Source organism: Musca autumnalis, unplaced genomic scaffold, assembly GCF_047663935.1.
Source record: "Musca autumnalis isolate F117 unplaced genomic scaffold, ASM4766393v1 scaffold_3, whole genome shotgun sequence".
Taxonomy (NCBI): domain Eukaryota; kingdom Metazoa; phylum Arthropoda; class Insecta; order Diptera; family Muscidae; genus Musca; species Musca autumnalis.
In genome coordinates, this window is record NW_027411866.1 from 170,004,130 (window position 1) to 170,021,494 (window position 17,365).

Genomic DNA, 17,365 nt, shown 5'->3' on the forward strand with positions numbered 1-17,365 from the left:
TATGCCCACCTTGGGCATCAATAACAGCTTGTAAACGTCTCTGAATTAAATAAATAAATAAGTTTCGGAATGTCATATTCCAATGGTATTTTTGTCATTCTTCTTTAATGCATTTTATTTAGTCCCTCCTGTTAGTGGGCGGCCTATTACCGACTATTTATACCCTACACCACCCTGTGGTAAGGGTATTATGTGTTAGTGCATTTGTATATAACATGCCTAAGGAAAAGAGATAGACCCATAGTTCCTTCTAGGGATATGCATAGAATCACTTTCTGAGTCGATTTATGCATGTCCGTCCGTCCGTTCGCAACGTAGAGGTCGCATTTATTTTTCGATTTGGCTGAAAATTGGGGAAGATCATTTTTTTTTAGGCTAATGAAGAATGCTATTGCTTTTGGTGAAAATCGGTTCAGATTTGGTTAAAGCTCCCATATATATTTTCGGCCGATTTGAGGTATTTGATGCACCAAACACGTTGTATCTGTCCAATTTTGATAAAATTTGGAATGTGTTACGAAATTAGGTCTGTAGATAAATGTGCCAAATTATATCAAAATCGGTTTAGATTTGGATACAGCTTCCATATAAATTTTAGGCCGATTTTTGGTATTTGATGCACCAAACACGTTGTATCTGTCCAATTTTGATAAAATTTGGAATGTGTTACGAAATTAGGTCTGTAGATAAATGTGCCAAATTATATCAAAATCGGTTTAGATTTGGATACAGCTTCCATATAAATTTTAGGCCGATTTTTGGTATTTGGTGCACGAAAGTCGTTATATATGTCCGATCTCAATGAAATTTGGAATGTGTGACGGAATTTGGTCTAGAAATATATGTGCAAAATTATATCGTAACCTGTTCACATTTGGATTTAGCTCCCATATATATTTTCGCCCGATTTAAGGTATTTGATGCACCAAAGACGCTATGTATGTCTAATTTTGATGAAATTTGGAATGTGTGACGGTGTTTGGTCTAGAAATATACATATGTGCCAAATTATATCGTAATATGTTCACATTTGGATTTAGCTCCCATATATATTTTCGCCCGATTTAAGGTATTTGATGCACCAAAGACGCTATGTATGTCTAATTTTGATGAAATTTGGAATGTGTGACGGTGTTTGGTCTAGAAATATACATATGTGCCAAATTATATCGTAATCTGTTCACATTTGGATTTAGCTCCCATATATATTTTACCTATTCACAGTGGTGGTAGGGTATCATATAGTCGGCCCCGCCCGACTTTGATCCTTTCCTTACTGGTTTTCTTCAAGTTATCGTGCGCACCAGGCAGACAGACGGACGGACAGGGCTAAATCGACTCCAAATTATCTATAAAATTAATTTAAAAAAATTAAGTTTCAGTGTAAGAAATGCACTTAAAACTAGAAAATAACTTGTCGCTTAGCTTCAATAAATATATTCTTTCTCATGATGGAATCTCTCAAATAAAACGCTTGCCGTTTAATTTCGCCACCATTTATAATTTAAATGCAAGCGTTTTATTTGAGAGATTCCATCATGTGAAAGAATATATTTATTGAGGCTAAGCGACAAGTTATTTTCTAGTTTTAAGTCCATTTCTTAATAAAACACTGAAACTTATTTTAAATTATTTTTTATTTTTAAATTTTTAGTAAATACTGACCACTGAGAACAAAATTATAGTCAATTTAGGCCGAAAATTTAGATAAAAACTTTAAAATGTCTGAAATCGTGTAGTACCGTTATATAAAGGCTATACCAAAACCTGAATTTTTGGTGGGGAAGTTTCTGTACCATTTGGGGACTGCAAATGCCAAGTTACAGCCAATTCTGGCTAAAAATGAAGATAAAATCCTTAAAACACTTGAAATCGGGTGGTACCACTATATGGGGGCTAACCAAAACCTGGGCCTATGTCAACAATTTTTGGTGGAAAAGTTTCTGTACCATTTGGGGACTCCAAATGCCAAGTTACAGCCAATTCGGCCTAAAAATGAAGATAAAATCCTTAAAACACTTGAAATCGGGCCGTACCGCTATATGGGGGCTTTACCAAAACCTGGACTTATGTCCACAATTTTTGGTGGGGAAGTTTCAGTACCATTGGGAACCCCAAGTGCCAAATTACAGCCTATTCGGGTTAAAAATAAAGATAAAATCCTTAAAACACTTGAAATCAGGTGGTACCGCTGTAGGTACAGGTTTTGGTATAGCCCCCACCAAAACCTGTACCTATGTCCATAATTTTTAGGAAGTAGCAATGGGAATGGGATGAAGTTTCTGTAGCAATGGGGGGTCCCTTTGACAAGTTACAGCTAATATGACCTAAAAATGAAGATAAAATCCTCATAATACTTGAAATCGGATGGCACCGCTATAAGGGGGCTATACCAAAGCCTGGACCTATGTTCAAAATTTTTGGTGTGGAAATGTCTGTATAATTGGAAATCCCAAATGTCAAATGACAGCTAATTTGGGCAAAAATGAAGAAAAAATTCTCAAAATACTTGAAATCGGTTGGTACCGCTATATGGGGCTGTAGGAAAAAATGGGCCCATATTCATGTCTTGTCATCCAAATCTGAAAAGTGTGCAATGTTTTAGTTCGATTGACCAACTGCAACGGCGTTAAAAATGAGTTACTAGATTTGAACTAAATCGGGTGGGGGGCTATATGGGGGCTGTAGAAAAAAAAGTAATTGGTTTCTTATTCATGTATTGTCATTCAAATCTGAAAATTGCCCAAAGTTTCAGTTCGATTGGTCAACTGCAACTGTGTGGAAAATGAGTTACCAGATTTGAAAAGCAAGTTAAAAAACACCTTTAAAACACTGTAAAATGGACCAATCTTTATTTTATTTTCATATTCATGTATAGTCATCCAAATCTGAAAAGTGTACAAAGTTTTAGTCCGATTGGTCAACTGCAACTGTGTCAAAACTGAGTTACCAGATTTGAAATGCAATTTAAATAAAACACAGTTAAAACACTATAAAAATGGACCAAAATTGGTTTTGATTCCATATTCATGTATTGCCATCTAAATCTGAAAAGTGTGCAAAGTTTCAGTTCGATTGGTCAACTGCAACTGTGTTAAAAATGAGTTACCAGATTTGAACTAAACGGACACCAAAGCAAGTTAAATAAAACACTGTAATAAAACTAGTTTCGTCGAAAAATACTTTGGGTCCAAAACAATTATTAGTGCATTTTTGTCCCATACAAATTACGTTAACAGATTGTCATAAAATTTCATAAATAAGTTTTTTTGGATCAAGTGGAAACAATTTAGAGGGTAGGCCTTTCAAAAAAAATGTTTTTGTCGTTTTTGAGATGGCCTAATATACAAATGTCCGCCTATATAACAACATTCATTTGGTGTAATTTCAAAATGCTAAACTTTTCTCGTGGTAAAGAGAATAAAAGAATTGGAGTGTCAGATTTTTAATTCATTCAAATTACATAAAAATCCCTTCTTTTATTCGCCTTTCGATTGAAATTTAATACAAACCCACCCGAATGTTTTTTCTCAGTAAAAACATTTAATGTAAACAATCAAACAATTTGTAAAGTTACATTACTTCCCATCCATTATTTAATTCTATAAAAATAATTACATTTCAATGGGTTCGCCTTAATGTGGCTTACCCAACTAAATATTCATTAATTAATCATTCAATCTTTTGTTTCAATTCAGTTCTGTCAATAGAATTGGCATGACTACTACAGAAACAAACAGAAAATTGTAATGCATGCTGGATGGAAAAAAAATTTATGTAAATAATACAAACCAGTAATGGAATGAATAGTGGAAGTCTAACATGACACACCCGCATATTTATTTCAATGGAATCCCTAGACAAGAGGGAGGGAATAAATGAATTAAATGTTTTTATCCAAGTAAAGAACAGTTGAACATTTATGGAGAATAGTTTTTCGAATACAGCGGATGATGGATGGATAAATGGGTTTTTTGGATAAGCCATGCTAAGTACATGATAGGTGGTAGGTGTTTCGTATGTGTTTCTAGTAAAATATAGTAAGTATAAATAAAAAAATATTAGCATTTTTAGTTGTAAAATTTAAAAATGTTTGTGCTGTAAATTTCTTAAAACAATCATTTTAATCAACTTTTTCTTCTACCTGGATCATCATCACCATTAACATTATCAACTCGGAGGATTTGTTTATATGCCACACAACGAAAATTTTTTTTTAATTTTTTATTTATAATTGTTTACTGAAAAACTAAATAAACATTGTGAATGTCGTGAAGTGCACTTATGAATAAACGGCGTTGCAATAGCAGAAGATACCTATTCCACATTTGTGGTGACACACATTTGGTGGCGTCGACGTTGTCGTTTGTTATAAAAGTTGTTTGTTTGTAAAATATATGAATAGTGTTAGTGTCAATTTTTTATCAGTATGCGCTTTAACGCTGCCTCATTTCCTTTTATCAAAACGATAGATAAGCGTCGGAGCCAACGAACGGTACCCTGAAAATACACCTGTTGATTTATTTGTAATTATCCCCATATGTGGAAATTGTGTTTTACATGACAAAGTATAAACGTACCCAGTAATGATAGCCAATCAAAGACAAAAATCGAAATCAAATAAATTTGGCTATATAAAAACAAATAATACAAATATTTGAATGCGACAATTAATTCCAATATAGGTATAGGCAAAATAATAAGTGTAGTAAAATACGTTTGAATTGTATATGGAAGGAAATCTAAATGTAAGCCCCAGGCAAGACAACAACATATTTTACAACAGTAGTCTAGATGGCATTTCCTGAGTATTTAGCCATAGAAAGCTTCTCTACATGCCGAATCGTATTATTTTCGGAGCTTAGGCCATGTTTATATTATAGATTTTTGCAGGGTTAACCTTCTTAATGTGGATTTATTTGACGTATACGCAAAGGAATTGACATTTAAAGTGGGTTTGTTAAATCCGGTTATATATAAAGTACTGTTAGTTACGATTGGCCCGTAGGTGGGAAATAGCTTTTTATACCCTCCACCATAGTATGGAGGGTATAGTAAATTTGTTTTTCCGTTTGTAACGCATTAATATAACACTGTGCAACAAAATTAAATTTTTTTCATAATGATGGGAAAAATCGAATAGATTATGAAAGCAGAGCTAAAAATATGAGACACGTGTATCGGCGTTTTCAAAGTTTACGTCGGAAAGTAACCAAAATAGGCGGGGCAAGTTCCGCCCATTTTTAATTTCTTCGAAATATTCGAATTAAGATATCTTGGAATCCTTGCATTTTAGGTATATAGTGTCTTTGGCAACATTACTCAGGAGGGTATGGGGAATATTCTTGATAAAAACTTTAACCCTCATGCGGTTCAACAAAGGGGTCTTTTTTGTCCTTTTTTTGAAAATCTTTCAAAAACTCCTTAAAAATGTGATCGTATCAACTCCAAATATTCTACAAAATTGTTCGCCATAAAATTTTACTATAGGTCTCAGAATACACCAAATCTGTAACTCTTGCCTAATCGCCAGGAATCTCTAAAAATGAAAAACACGTTTTAGGGTTAAAGACGGACTTCATCTGAGTTTATTCAAAATTGTCCCACAAAACATAATTTTAGAGAGATGATGTCAGAGACAAAAATATTCTTCATCAAATTTCACTATGGGTCACCAAAGAAATGAAATGTCTATTTACATTTTATAGCATGAAAATAGCAGTATCAATTTTGCTGAAAAAAACATGAAAATATTTCCCAGTTTTTTTGATGAAAAATTTTTCCTTCTTCTTTCGAGTTGATACATGGAAGTAATATAAAACTTGGTTATAAGTGAAAAGTGTTAAAGGATGAAAAATTCTACACAAAATTTAACTATGAGTTTCAAAATAAACCATATATCTATGTATACTATTTCCTTTAAAAATTAGATTACAAATTTATATATATTAGGATGAAATTATATATTTTAATTTGGGCTGTTAATTTTACATAATTCCATACTGGATCAAAATCTAGCAAAATCCTTTACTTTTTGGGAATATTGTTAAAGAAAGAAATGTTCCAAAAGAAATTTCATTGTGAGTCTCTGAATAAAAGAAATCTGTAACCATAACGTATAACATTCTTAACAGCCCTTGTTTTTGGTGTAGGGTTTAGGGCTGTATTTTACAATTTTAAGCCAGATTGTCGTTGTGATTAAAAAATATAAATATCTTATTGATGGTTTTTCGTTATAAATTCATACAGAAGATGTTGTGTGTTCAATTTAAATAGCTTTAGAAAAATTTGTGGTGAATATATATTTGAAAAATATAGAAAACCCAGATCGGACCTGCCAAAATTGCGTATTTTTAATACTTTTAACTTAAATTACGTATTTAGGATAAGCCATTGGTTGCTTATATTGTATGTGAAAATACATTAGAGGTCTACGGCTATGGTCCAGTGAAAATATAGGTGTCATATGTGCTCTCACATGTACAATTTGGTGTGGTCCAAAAAACTACAATGATGGGACTCACTCCTACTTTGGTGGCATTTACGTAATTAACTATAGCAATGTAGAATATTTGGAGTTGATACGATCACATTTTTAAGGAGTTTTTGAAAGATTTTCAAAAAAAGGACAAAAAAGACCCCTTTGTTGAACCGCATGAGGGTTAAAGTTTTTATCAAGAATATTCCCCATACCCTCCTGAGTAACGTTGCCAAAGACACTATATACCTAAAATGCAAGGATTCCAAGATATCTTAATTCGAATATTTCGAAGAAATTAAAAATGGGCGGAACTTGCCCCGCCTATTTTGGTTACTTTCCGACGTAAACTTTGAAAACGCCGATACACGTGTCTCATATTTTTAGCTCTACTTTCATAATCTACTCGATTTTTCTTGTCATTTTTTTGTTGTCGCACAGTGTAATCATTTGCGACCCTATAAAGTATATATATTCTTGATCAAGGTAAAATTCTGAATCGATCTATGCGTCGGTCCGTCCACCTGTGGTAATCACTCTAGCATCCACAAAAATGGAGATAGGACGCTGAAATGTTGGGAAGATGCGTCTTTTTTTGAAGGCAGGTCAACGTTTTGGTATAGCCCCCATATAACGATACCGGCCGATTTAAGTTATTTTGACTTTTTTATTTACATTTTTAAACCGAATTAGCTATAATTTGACATTTAGGCCTTCTATTGATCAACAAACTTATATTCCAAAAATTATGGGCATAGGTTCATGTTTTGTGTAGCTCACATACATATAACGGTACCTCCCGATTTTCGGTATTTTGAGAATTTTAGCTACAGTTTTTAAGCGAACACGCTGTGATCTGACATTTGAGGTTCTCAGCAGCCACGAAACTTCTCCACCAAAAACCGTCAACATAGGTTTATCTTTTGGCATAGCCCCTATATAACGTTACCTCCCGATTTTCGGTATTTTGAGAATTTTAGCTACAAATATAAATATAAAGCATTCAGAACTGTCTTGGGTCCTTTTTATTACGCGTTTGAAGTGAAAAGAAGTATTCTCTGGACAAAAATTTTGAATTTTTAAATTTCATTAGTAGATCCTATTACATTTTGAGGCATATTTATATAAGGTAGATGCATGAATTACAATAGCTATGTTCCAGAACTAAAAAGTTTTTAAAATTTTTACCACTTTTACACAATTTGCGTTCCCGTACACAAAATTTATATGAAAATCGTTTACGACTTTTACAACTTTTACGACTTTTACCATTTTATAAAGTGCTGGAACAGGCCAAATAACTACCAAAATTACTAAACCAACATTGTTGTTATTGAAAACAAGTAAAAAAGTATCAGTCGGCTTTGCCGACAGAGATATACCCCCAGCCTGTGCAAATTGAAACACTTTTTCACAAAAAACTTACGTATTTAGGGGGTTTCAAAATTTTGGTCGTATGAACCGACAAAAATGTTGATTAGGATTAAAGTTCAAAAATTTTGCGGAAAAGGTTACTTAAGGGAATGGACCGACATAGACCATGGGGGTATCATAGGGGGTTTTTACACCCTTCGGGCTGTTTTCTCAAGACGTATGGACTTGTCCCTGAAACAACTTTTACCATCGTAATTAAGGCAGCGAATGTACGTTGCTTCAACAAAAATCAAAGTGATTCAATAGCAGGTCTAAAGTGAACTTATCCAAAATTTTGTGTGGGAGGTACGGGATGGAGTGGACAAATATAGTTCATATTCGAACCTGATCTATATCTGGTAGATATTATGAGAATGTGTAAAGTATGGACCAAATCGGTCACTCCCATCAAGAGTTATCGTGCGCACATTTTTTCCGAATATTTTTGAACTTGTGTGGGGTAGGTACCTGAAGGAGTGGACCGATATGGCTTATCTACGAACTTAAACTTAGTTTGGAAACAATATTACGAAGGCCAAATTTTGGCCGGAATCGGCATTTCCGTTCGAGAATTATCTTGCGCTTCCACCCATAAACATGGTGTCATAGGGTTTGTTTTTCAACTTTCAGGCTATTTCTTCAGGAAGTATAGACTTGCCCCTGAGGAATCTTGTACCTTCGTATAGGGGACAGTGAATACAAGACCTTACAACAAAAACCAAGGCGATTCGAGAGCAGGTCCTAAACTGAACTTTTCCGAAATTTTGTGTGGGAGGTACTCGAAGGAGTTTACCGATTGAGTCTATATTGGAACCTGATCTAAGTCTGGTAGAAATTTCATAATGTGCAAAGTATGGAACAAATCGGCGACTCCCTTCAAGAGTTATCGTACGCACACATTTTCCGAACATTTTCGAACTTTTGTGGGGGAGGTACCGGAAGGAGTGGACCGATATAATCCATCTTTGAACTTGAACTATGTTTCGACAAAATATTATGAAAGCCAAATTTTGAACCGAATCGGCAGATCCGTTCGAGAGTTATCTTGCGCTCCAACCACTACACACGGTGTCATAGGGTTTTTTGTAACTTTCAGGCTATTTTCTCAGGAAGTATGGACTTGCCCCTAATGAAACTTACAGCGTCGTATAGAGGACAGCAAATACAACTTGGGTAAACAAAAATCAAAGCGATTCCAGACCAGGTCCTAAACTGAACTTTTCCGAAATTTTGTGTGGGAGGTACCCGAAGGAGTTGACCGATTGAGTCCATATTGAAACCTCATCTAAGTTTGGTAGATATTACACGATGTGCAAAGTATGGACCCAATCGGTTATTCCCTACAAGAGTTATCGTGCGCACAAGTTTTGCGACAATTTTTGAACATTTGTGGGGGAGGTACCGGAAGGAGTGGACCTATATCACCCATCTTCGAACTTAAATCGAATCTGGACAAAATATTTCGATACCCAACATTTTAACCGAATTGATTGATCCGCTCGAGAGTTATCGTGCGCACCAGGCAGCCAGACAGACCGACAGACAGACGGACGGACATTGCTAGATCTACTCAAAATTGTCTGAAACGGATATCGTACAAACATACTTGGGGTCTAAAACCATTATTTCGATGAGGCACATTTTTGGTCGTATCAAAGTGTAAATACCCTCTTTAGCCTAAAGGCTGAGATTTAATTATACAATTAATTATACAATGCTGGGATTTAATTATACAATTAAATCCCAGCAAAATGTTCGATTCCAAAGATGCTATTCAATCATGGGTGCAAGTGATCTAGCATGTCACCTTTTTAGCATCTTCGTCGATGATTTTTATATGAGCATGGTCCCCAAAAGATGCTATTTTTGGATCCAAAGCATGTCATTTACACCAATGCTTTGGCATGTCATTTTCACCAACCCTTTGCAATGACATTATGATTACGACGAGAGTTTTAACAACGTTCGTTGTGATTTCGAGACTCCGACAACACCAATCCTATTGTAAATAATTAATCTAATATAAGGTCTGTCTGGTTACCATAAAACTTGTAACAATTTGTACCAATTGTTGGTGGAAGACGTCTGTAAACACAAAAAGCCAGTAAAAGAGAGCGAATCGAGAGAGACATGTTGACAGTTCTTTTACTGAGAGTTTGCAAATTCATGCTGGACAATTTCTTCTAGCAAGCACTTGTAACTCTTCTTCTTCCTGCAGGCAATCAGCTGTTTTTAATTATTCGGTGATTTATTTTTGTGAAAATTAAAAACAATTTTATTGTGGAAATAGTGTTTTTTCGGAGAACGAAGTTGCAAAGTGGAAAAATTCCTATTTTGGGTCATTTTCTTTTTTATTTTATTGCTTCCTTTGGTTCCTTTACTGGAGGACAAATTGTTCTGTTTTGGCAAGTCAGCTGACTGCTTGCTGATTTTTGCTGGGAAGGTATCTGTTTACTTTTTACAATTTTCTAGCAAAAGAGGATAAAAACTCCTTACCCTCTGAGAAAGTTCTTGCTGGGAAAGTAACCAGACAGACCTATATTTAGAAAAATGTGTATAAATAAAAGCACAAATTTCATCTCTATTGGATCGATGGAATGGGTTTAAATGCTGATGAAAAGATCGGATCTTTCACCACTTCCTTTGAACCAATGCAAAAGATGTCATGAAATCACGTCATCGCATAGAACCCCTTCCTACAAATTTTGCTGGGATGTCAAAGAAAATATTGAATAATAGTGTCGTTCTAAAAATTTTCTCAAGAAAAACAAGCACATTTTGAAAATCCTCTAAAATAGAACAAATTCGAGTCAAAATGTTAAGGATGAAAAGAATTATTTTATGGAAGCAAATTTCGAAGTTTCAAACTTCTTGAGTAGACCCTATTACATTTTGAAAACCAAATCCACAAAAAAGAAAAAATACAGATGATTGTCATTTCTACCTTATATAAATGTGCCTTGCATATATACAAAAAAGTAAAAATACTGCTGATTGTCTTCTATTCTACTTCTACCTTTTATAAATGTGCCTTGGTATAAATATTTGCTTGTGAAAACTGTTTTTAAATGAACAATTTCAGAACACCGATGTGCATGAAGTCTGTCCGGTTCGATTTAAGTAATAAAAATTCTGTAATAGTCACCAAAGTATTTAAGTATATTTGGTTCTCTCATTATTTTATGTGTATAAGTTTATTAGTAAGTGTACATAAAGTGCCAACGGTAGCATGATTACCTGTTAATCGTAAAATGCTATTTTTATGTCAGCGTTTTCCGAAAAAAGTGTTGTAAAAATAACGGATAAGTGTTGTAATAAATTACATAGACTCGCTGGAAACTCCACTATACACTACTAACCCAGAAGCGCTTAAAACTATTACGATAAAAATAAAACAAACAAAGGTCAAATGATGTCGAAGAAAATAATTCCAAAAAACAAACTGTGTCTGTTAACAAAAAAGAAACAATCTTATTTCTATTAAAGAATGCAAAAGAAATACATACTAAATTTGTTTAATTACCTCGTTTTGGTATGTTGGTTTCTACGGAACAAGTGTTGTTTAGTTCGAGTTGTTGTTGTTTTTATTGTTCATTCACATCAAAATTTTCTATTTCTTGAACGTTTCAAATACACTTTTCACTTTTTTCTTAATTTACTTTTTTATATGCTTTTGGGTGAATCGTAGCTTTCGAAAAAAGCTTTGTTAATATCACCATGCTAATGGATGTGTTTTGTGGGAGATATAAAATTATTTACTTTGACAGACAACATCATTTAGTCAACTGTCAATTCTTTTCTTCTTCACTTCACTCGTTTTCTTTTAGAAAAAATTCAATTTAAACTTGAGGAAAAGTTTCCCTTTAAAAGAAAGCAATTTTATTATTTGGTTTATTTCTATTTTGATACACTTCTCTAATGGATGATGGATGGTTCAGTGGATTTATCAATCGTTTTTGAGAAAATATAATGAAGAAGTAGCAAATTCTCATGTAAATTTGCTGCTCTGCATTTGATTAAAATTGAGCGATATTAAGGATATACCATGGGTATATTGGAGATCTTCAAAATGTCAATCAAAGGTCCAGATAATACCTATTTTTTTTTTGGAGCATAAAATCAACATAATATCATACTAAACTGCAGTACATAGAAGAGGGAAGAGAAAGCACCCTTGCTGAACTCCCACGTTCTTATGGAATATGGCCGATATGGCGAACGTTGAGTGTCGTAATCTCCTACATTGACCAAAGCTTTTTTGAAATCGATAAATATGATATATAGTGGAGTTTTTCATGTGGATGCTTGATTATTCTACGAAGTGAGTTCGAAATCCTGCTTGTTCGTCATGAAGAGATTTCTCATGGCGTCGGTACATAAGCGACTCAAGTCATTTCTGGTAATGAACTAGAATACAAAGGGCAATCTAGTCCGAATTTGTCTCAGGCGTTCTTTATTCTTTTACCAGAAATGACATAAGCAAGAAGACCATGCTGCTTAAGGGCCGAAATTCATAACGTAAAAATGTTATCGCAGATTGTTAAATCACATTTCATATCATTGTTAATGTTCATGGCCGGTTCTATCATCTAGTGCCTCCACTAGTCGTCCCTAGTACTGCATCGCAATGGTGAATGATTCGCCAATTTTCATCTTTATTTTCCTGTGACTGTTGCAAGCACACTGAACCCATATCCATAAAAGCAATGACTAGTTCTGCAACCTGTTAAGGTGCCAACTTTGCAAAGTTTTTAATGGAAAATGCAGCAATGGGCATCGAAAATGCTCATGAGTACAAGAGGCCCTCAAGTCATGCACCATTAACTCTCGAGCTGTTCTTGAAAGATCTGCATAACATACGCTATATCGAAAAGCTTGTTGGGTTCAGAAACACACTAATATTATGGGAAACGAGGCAGCAGATGAACTAGCTCGAGGTGGCTCTAAGTCTATCGACTTATCAGTTGATGACACCGTCCGGCCACCGATGTGCTACTACATCGGCAAACTTCTTGTGATCTACGATGAGAGGGTACATCAAAGATTGGAACCTGGTTGTCGGGTATGCAAGGCAATCTGGTCACTCGTCGAAGAATGACCTTCCTCCTCTCACTTGATAAGTTAGGGATCAAAATGGCGGTGGGGCTTATAACAGGTCACTGCAAAGTGAGATCTCTAACCTCAAAATGGGATGACAGTAGCTTTGACTACTGCAGGCTATGTGAAGATGCAGAGGAGGTAGAGACTGTCGAACATCTGCTTTGTAGGTGCCTCTTGTTGCAAAAAAGGAGAAACCGAATACTGGGCAGATATGAGACAAATACTCTGACCTTCCTGTCCAACACAGATCCCTCTGTTCAACTTTGCCAGGCATCTATCACGGCTAACCTTTGGGAGCCATAAGCACAACCCCCATCATCATCTCTGCTGCAGATCTTCTCTCTCTCGTCTCTACTCCCTCAACCTCAGCATCATCGTATAACGCCTTCAACCTTGCATCTTTACCTCATCTGCACCTGTACCAAATCATCACCTTACCACAGCATCAATTTCACATCTCTACCTCATATTCATCTTTACCTTATAGGGAAGACGAACAGAAGGTACTAGTGGGCGGTTTCGGTAGAGTCCTGGCATACTTTCGATCAATATTGACATGATGAGGATGTCTAAGTCCATATCTACATTAGGCAATTTTACTTGTGGAAATTGTTAGTTTGTCGGTGAGAGCGGGTGTTGGGAGGCAAAGGGTTACAATATGCCTCACCTCTCTCTCCATCAAACTGACAATTTCCGCCAGAAAAATTGCCTAATGTAGATACGGACTAACTGCTTAATGTGAGCACTTTTCAATTTAGTTCACATAGCGGATCGGTCTTTCTCGTTCCTTTCCTTAAAAGGAACTAGTTCCTTAATCAAGGAACTATGATTCCAAACAGTTCCGAAACCGATATAGTTCAATGAATCTTTCTTTTTGTACAATGATCTTAACAAAGGGTCAACACAATGCATCTACCAACGCTGCATAATTCGCTCACACGCAATTGCACGCGATCGCATCCACGGTTAGAAGCATTTCTATGGGTCAGACACTATGCAACTTCACATTTAAGCCAAAGCTCTATCCGAATCTTTATTTTTGTTCGCATCGTTCAGATCTTTGGTTTAGATACGTACTTTCTATCGTACGGTTCATCTTACAATGCTCTTAAGACCGGGTCAGTACCATGCGTCTGAACGGCGTGTACCAAATTTGGACGCGATCGCATCCATGTTTGGAAGCGTTTCAATGGTTAAATCAGGGTCAGGACCCCCGTTGATAATGCAACTCCACATTCGAGCCAAAGCTGTACTCGTGATTAGCGCCTAACCGCAGACACCGCAATGCTTCCACAACTGTACCAAAATATAGCCTCCGTTTAAGCTTCGTATTCAAAGTCTACTACCAGCTGGACCCCAAACAACCCGGGACTGTGGGTTTCCAATGAAACAAACAGCGAACCGCATACAACAATGAATCCTTCTTTTTGTACAATGATCTTAACACCGGGTCAATACAATGCATCTACCAACGCTCCACGCTGAATAATTCTCTCACACGCAATTGCACGCGATCGCATCCATTGTTAGGAGCATTTCTATGAGTTAGACACAATGCAACTTCACATTCAAGACAAAGCTCTATCCGAATCTTTTTTTCTTCGCATCGTTCAGATCTTTGGTTTTGATACATACTTTCTATCGTACGGTTCATCTTACAATGCTCTTAAGACCGGGTCAGTACAATGCGTCTGAACGGCGTGTACCAAATTTGGACGTGATCGCATCCATGTTTAGAAGCGTTACAATGGTTAAATCAGGGTCAGGACCCATGTTGATAATGCAACTCCACATTCGAGCCAAAGCTGTACTCGTGATTTGGGCCTAATCGCAGACACCGCAATGCTCCCACAAGGTTACCAAAATATAGCCTCCGGTTACGCTTCGTATTTGAAGTCTTATACCAGCTGGACCTGAAACAGTACGGGGATGTGGGATCCCTCCACTAAGTATTGTAATTAGCCTAAAAAACGTTTCACTTGCAAACTACTTAAACGACTTAAGAGTCCGACTGCCTTCAAGTGGCCTACTGAAATCCCACACCAGCCCTCCACACGTTATATAGAAATATATTTGAGAAAACTATAATGTCATCATAGTAAGATGTTTACATCAGTATATGCCTCCAGTTTTCAGTCAGCCCACATCCACAAAACTTTGTTCTGGGCAGGGCTCTTACATGCAAAAAATGCATTCACAGAGCCAGCATTACCTGCTTGGGTGTTATCACAGTGAGCATCCCTGTCACGATTTAATAGAAAGGCTTCCCCTGCACAGGCACGTCAAGAGAGATCTTCATTATCTAGAAAGAGAAGTCCATCCATGCAAGCAGAAGAACGCCTGCTGTTATGATTGGTTGGACGATGCAACCGCCTCAGTTCATATTGGGCTGGAATTGATGGCACGAAACCCTACATATGCCCCTGATGTTGGATTGGGACCGCACGTTGCAGAATTTGTTTAGCTACCTAAATCACCCGATTCGCCTATTTCCTGATTCGTTATGGACGCAGCCAGCCTAGATTGCAGAATTGTTGAATCTGGATGGAACCAAAAACAGATAACTGAAATAATACCTGAATGAACATATTTACGTGGCTACAAAAACAACATCTGTAGCTGGAATATTCTTTGAAAATAATCTTCGTTTGTTACTTTTATGAGAGTGGTCTGAGCACACATCCAAAACCTAATTTTGGACCTTATAACCAATAATTTCGTTTCTAACTTCTTCAAATAACGCTAGTCAAGGACAGCGCACAAATTTTAGCATAATCTGCTACTTTAAAAAATAGCTGCAATTTTCGCAACCGCTAACTGACTGCAAGTTGACTATAATCCCAGATTACAATTAACCGGATTAACCCAGTGGGTTTGGGTTTCAAATATCAATTCCATAGCGTAAACGTCAAATAAATCCTCATGAAGTGGGTTAACCCGGCAAAGAACTCTAGTGTAACCGTACTATAAAACTATGTATGTTTACATTTACAGAATCCACTCGATTTCAACTGTCAATTCCTTTGCGTATACGTCAAATGAAAACTCAACTGAAATCGATTCGATTTCATTTGACGTTTGAGCAATGGAATTGACAGTTGAAATCGAGTGGATTTCGTAAATGTAAACATAGTATAAGTATGAGCTGTCCACGATTTCACACAGATTTGTTATTTTAGGTCTCAGTAAGGCTCCCAAACACTACGAGCATGAGGCTCCACAGTTTCAATATAGCAGAACATTGTTATTAATGATTCGATTTTGATTGATCAACAAAATGATCGTTCCATCAAATGTTTTTTTTTCTTCGTCACGACTGATGTTAACGCCTTACGTTATCTCCAGTAGTGATACGAATTGTTATCATCCATCCATTGAGAAGGGTATCAGTTATTCGACTCGATGTTATAAATATTTTGTTTGGCTCGTTTCTTCTGGACACAAAATGTATTTGTTGCTTATTTTTTCACATTTTCTTTTATTGTTATTCTTCGTTATTTCACTGTCTGCTTTAACCAGATGATTCACAATATTAAAGTGGCACTCAGCCAGCAGATACTCTGACACATACGGAGGCAGGTCGTCTTCGGCGTCGTCGTCACAATGTTTTTATCACAAATACAATTACTTGGATGTGTACGTGTTAATTGGTGTTGTTGTTTTTTTTATTATGATCAACGAGTAGAAAATGCTGGCTTGTAAGTACATATCAGTTGTTATTATTGTTGCAGCAGTTGGTTCCATACCAGAAGAATGTAGAGTTGTAAATATTCTTCTGATCTTGTCTTCATTCAAACAAAGTTCTCACAAATTTATTTTTTATATTGGAAAAATACACACCCGTCTACACAACACACAGATATACTGCAAATATATTTCGTGTTGTTGTTGTGGTTTTTAATATGATTTTTTGTACTGTGTACTTCTCTTTTATTTAACAAAAATGCACTCAAGAAAAAACACGAGCACTCACTACTCTTAACATATACACTACGAGTAGAAACGAACGACGATCGTTGTTGATTTCCGTTTAGCCAATCGAACACATGTTTTCAGACCGAACGTTACAAAAAGACTGACAGTCTGAGTAACAGACAATCACTTCGCCTTCGCCACTTGTGTAAATCTCGTTTGTCTGGAGAACTACTCCAATCAATCCTCTCAGAGATGCCTCCTAATTTTTGATATGGATATCGAATTGAGTAAATGGCATGAAAGTGGTTATAGCGATTGAGTGCTGATAGAAAATTGACCAATGTTTATGAAACTTCATGCTCTCTGTTATTGGTTTTGAAATTTAATTTTATTGTGGAAGAATGGAAAATGTCACCAATCGATCGGTATTCGATTTAATGTTGTTTTATTTTTTTGCTT

The 17,365-nt window shown here is 35.9% G+C and overlaps 1 protein-coding gene across 15 annotated transcripts in view; it reads right to left on the bottom strand.

Moving 5' to 3' along the window:
• RhoGAP15B (RhoGAP_ARAP and RA_ARAPs domain-containing protein RhoGAP15B) overlaps positions 1–17,068 on the bottom strand; it is a 115,373-nt gene extending 98,305 nt beyond the window's left edge. For 4 of the 15 annotated variants that reach the window (XM_073975308.1, XM_073975299.1, XM_073975303.1 and 1 more), the window contains exons 1-2: positions 16,965–17,068; positions 11,415–11,752 (exon numbers count right to left, since the gene is read on the bottom strand). The gene's annotated coding sequence lies outside the window, so the exon portion shown is untranslated. Of the gene's footprint in view, positions 1–4,144; positions 4,286–11,414; positions 11,753–16,325 lie in introns of those variants that run through there. The other 11 variants (XM_073975307.1, XM_073975297.1, XM_073975300.1 and 8 more) reach the window with 5 other exon arrangements.
• Positions 17,069–17,365: the final 297 nt, after the last annotated feature.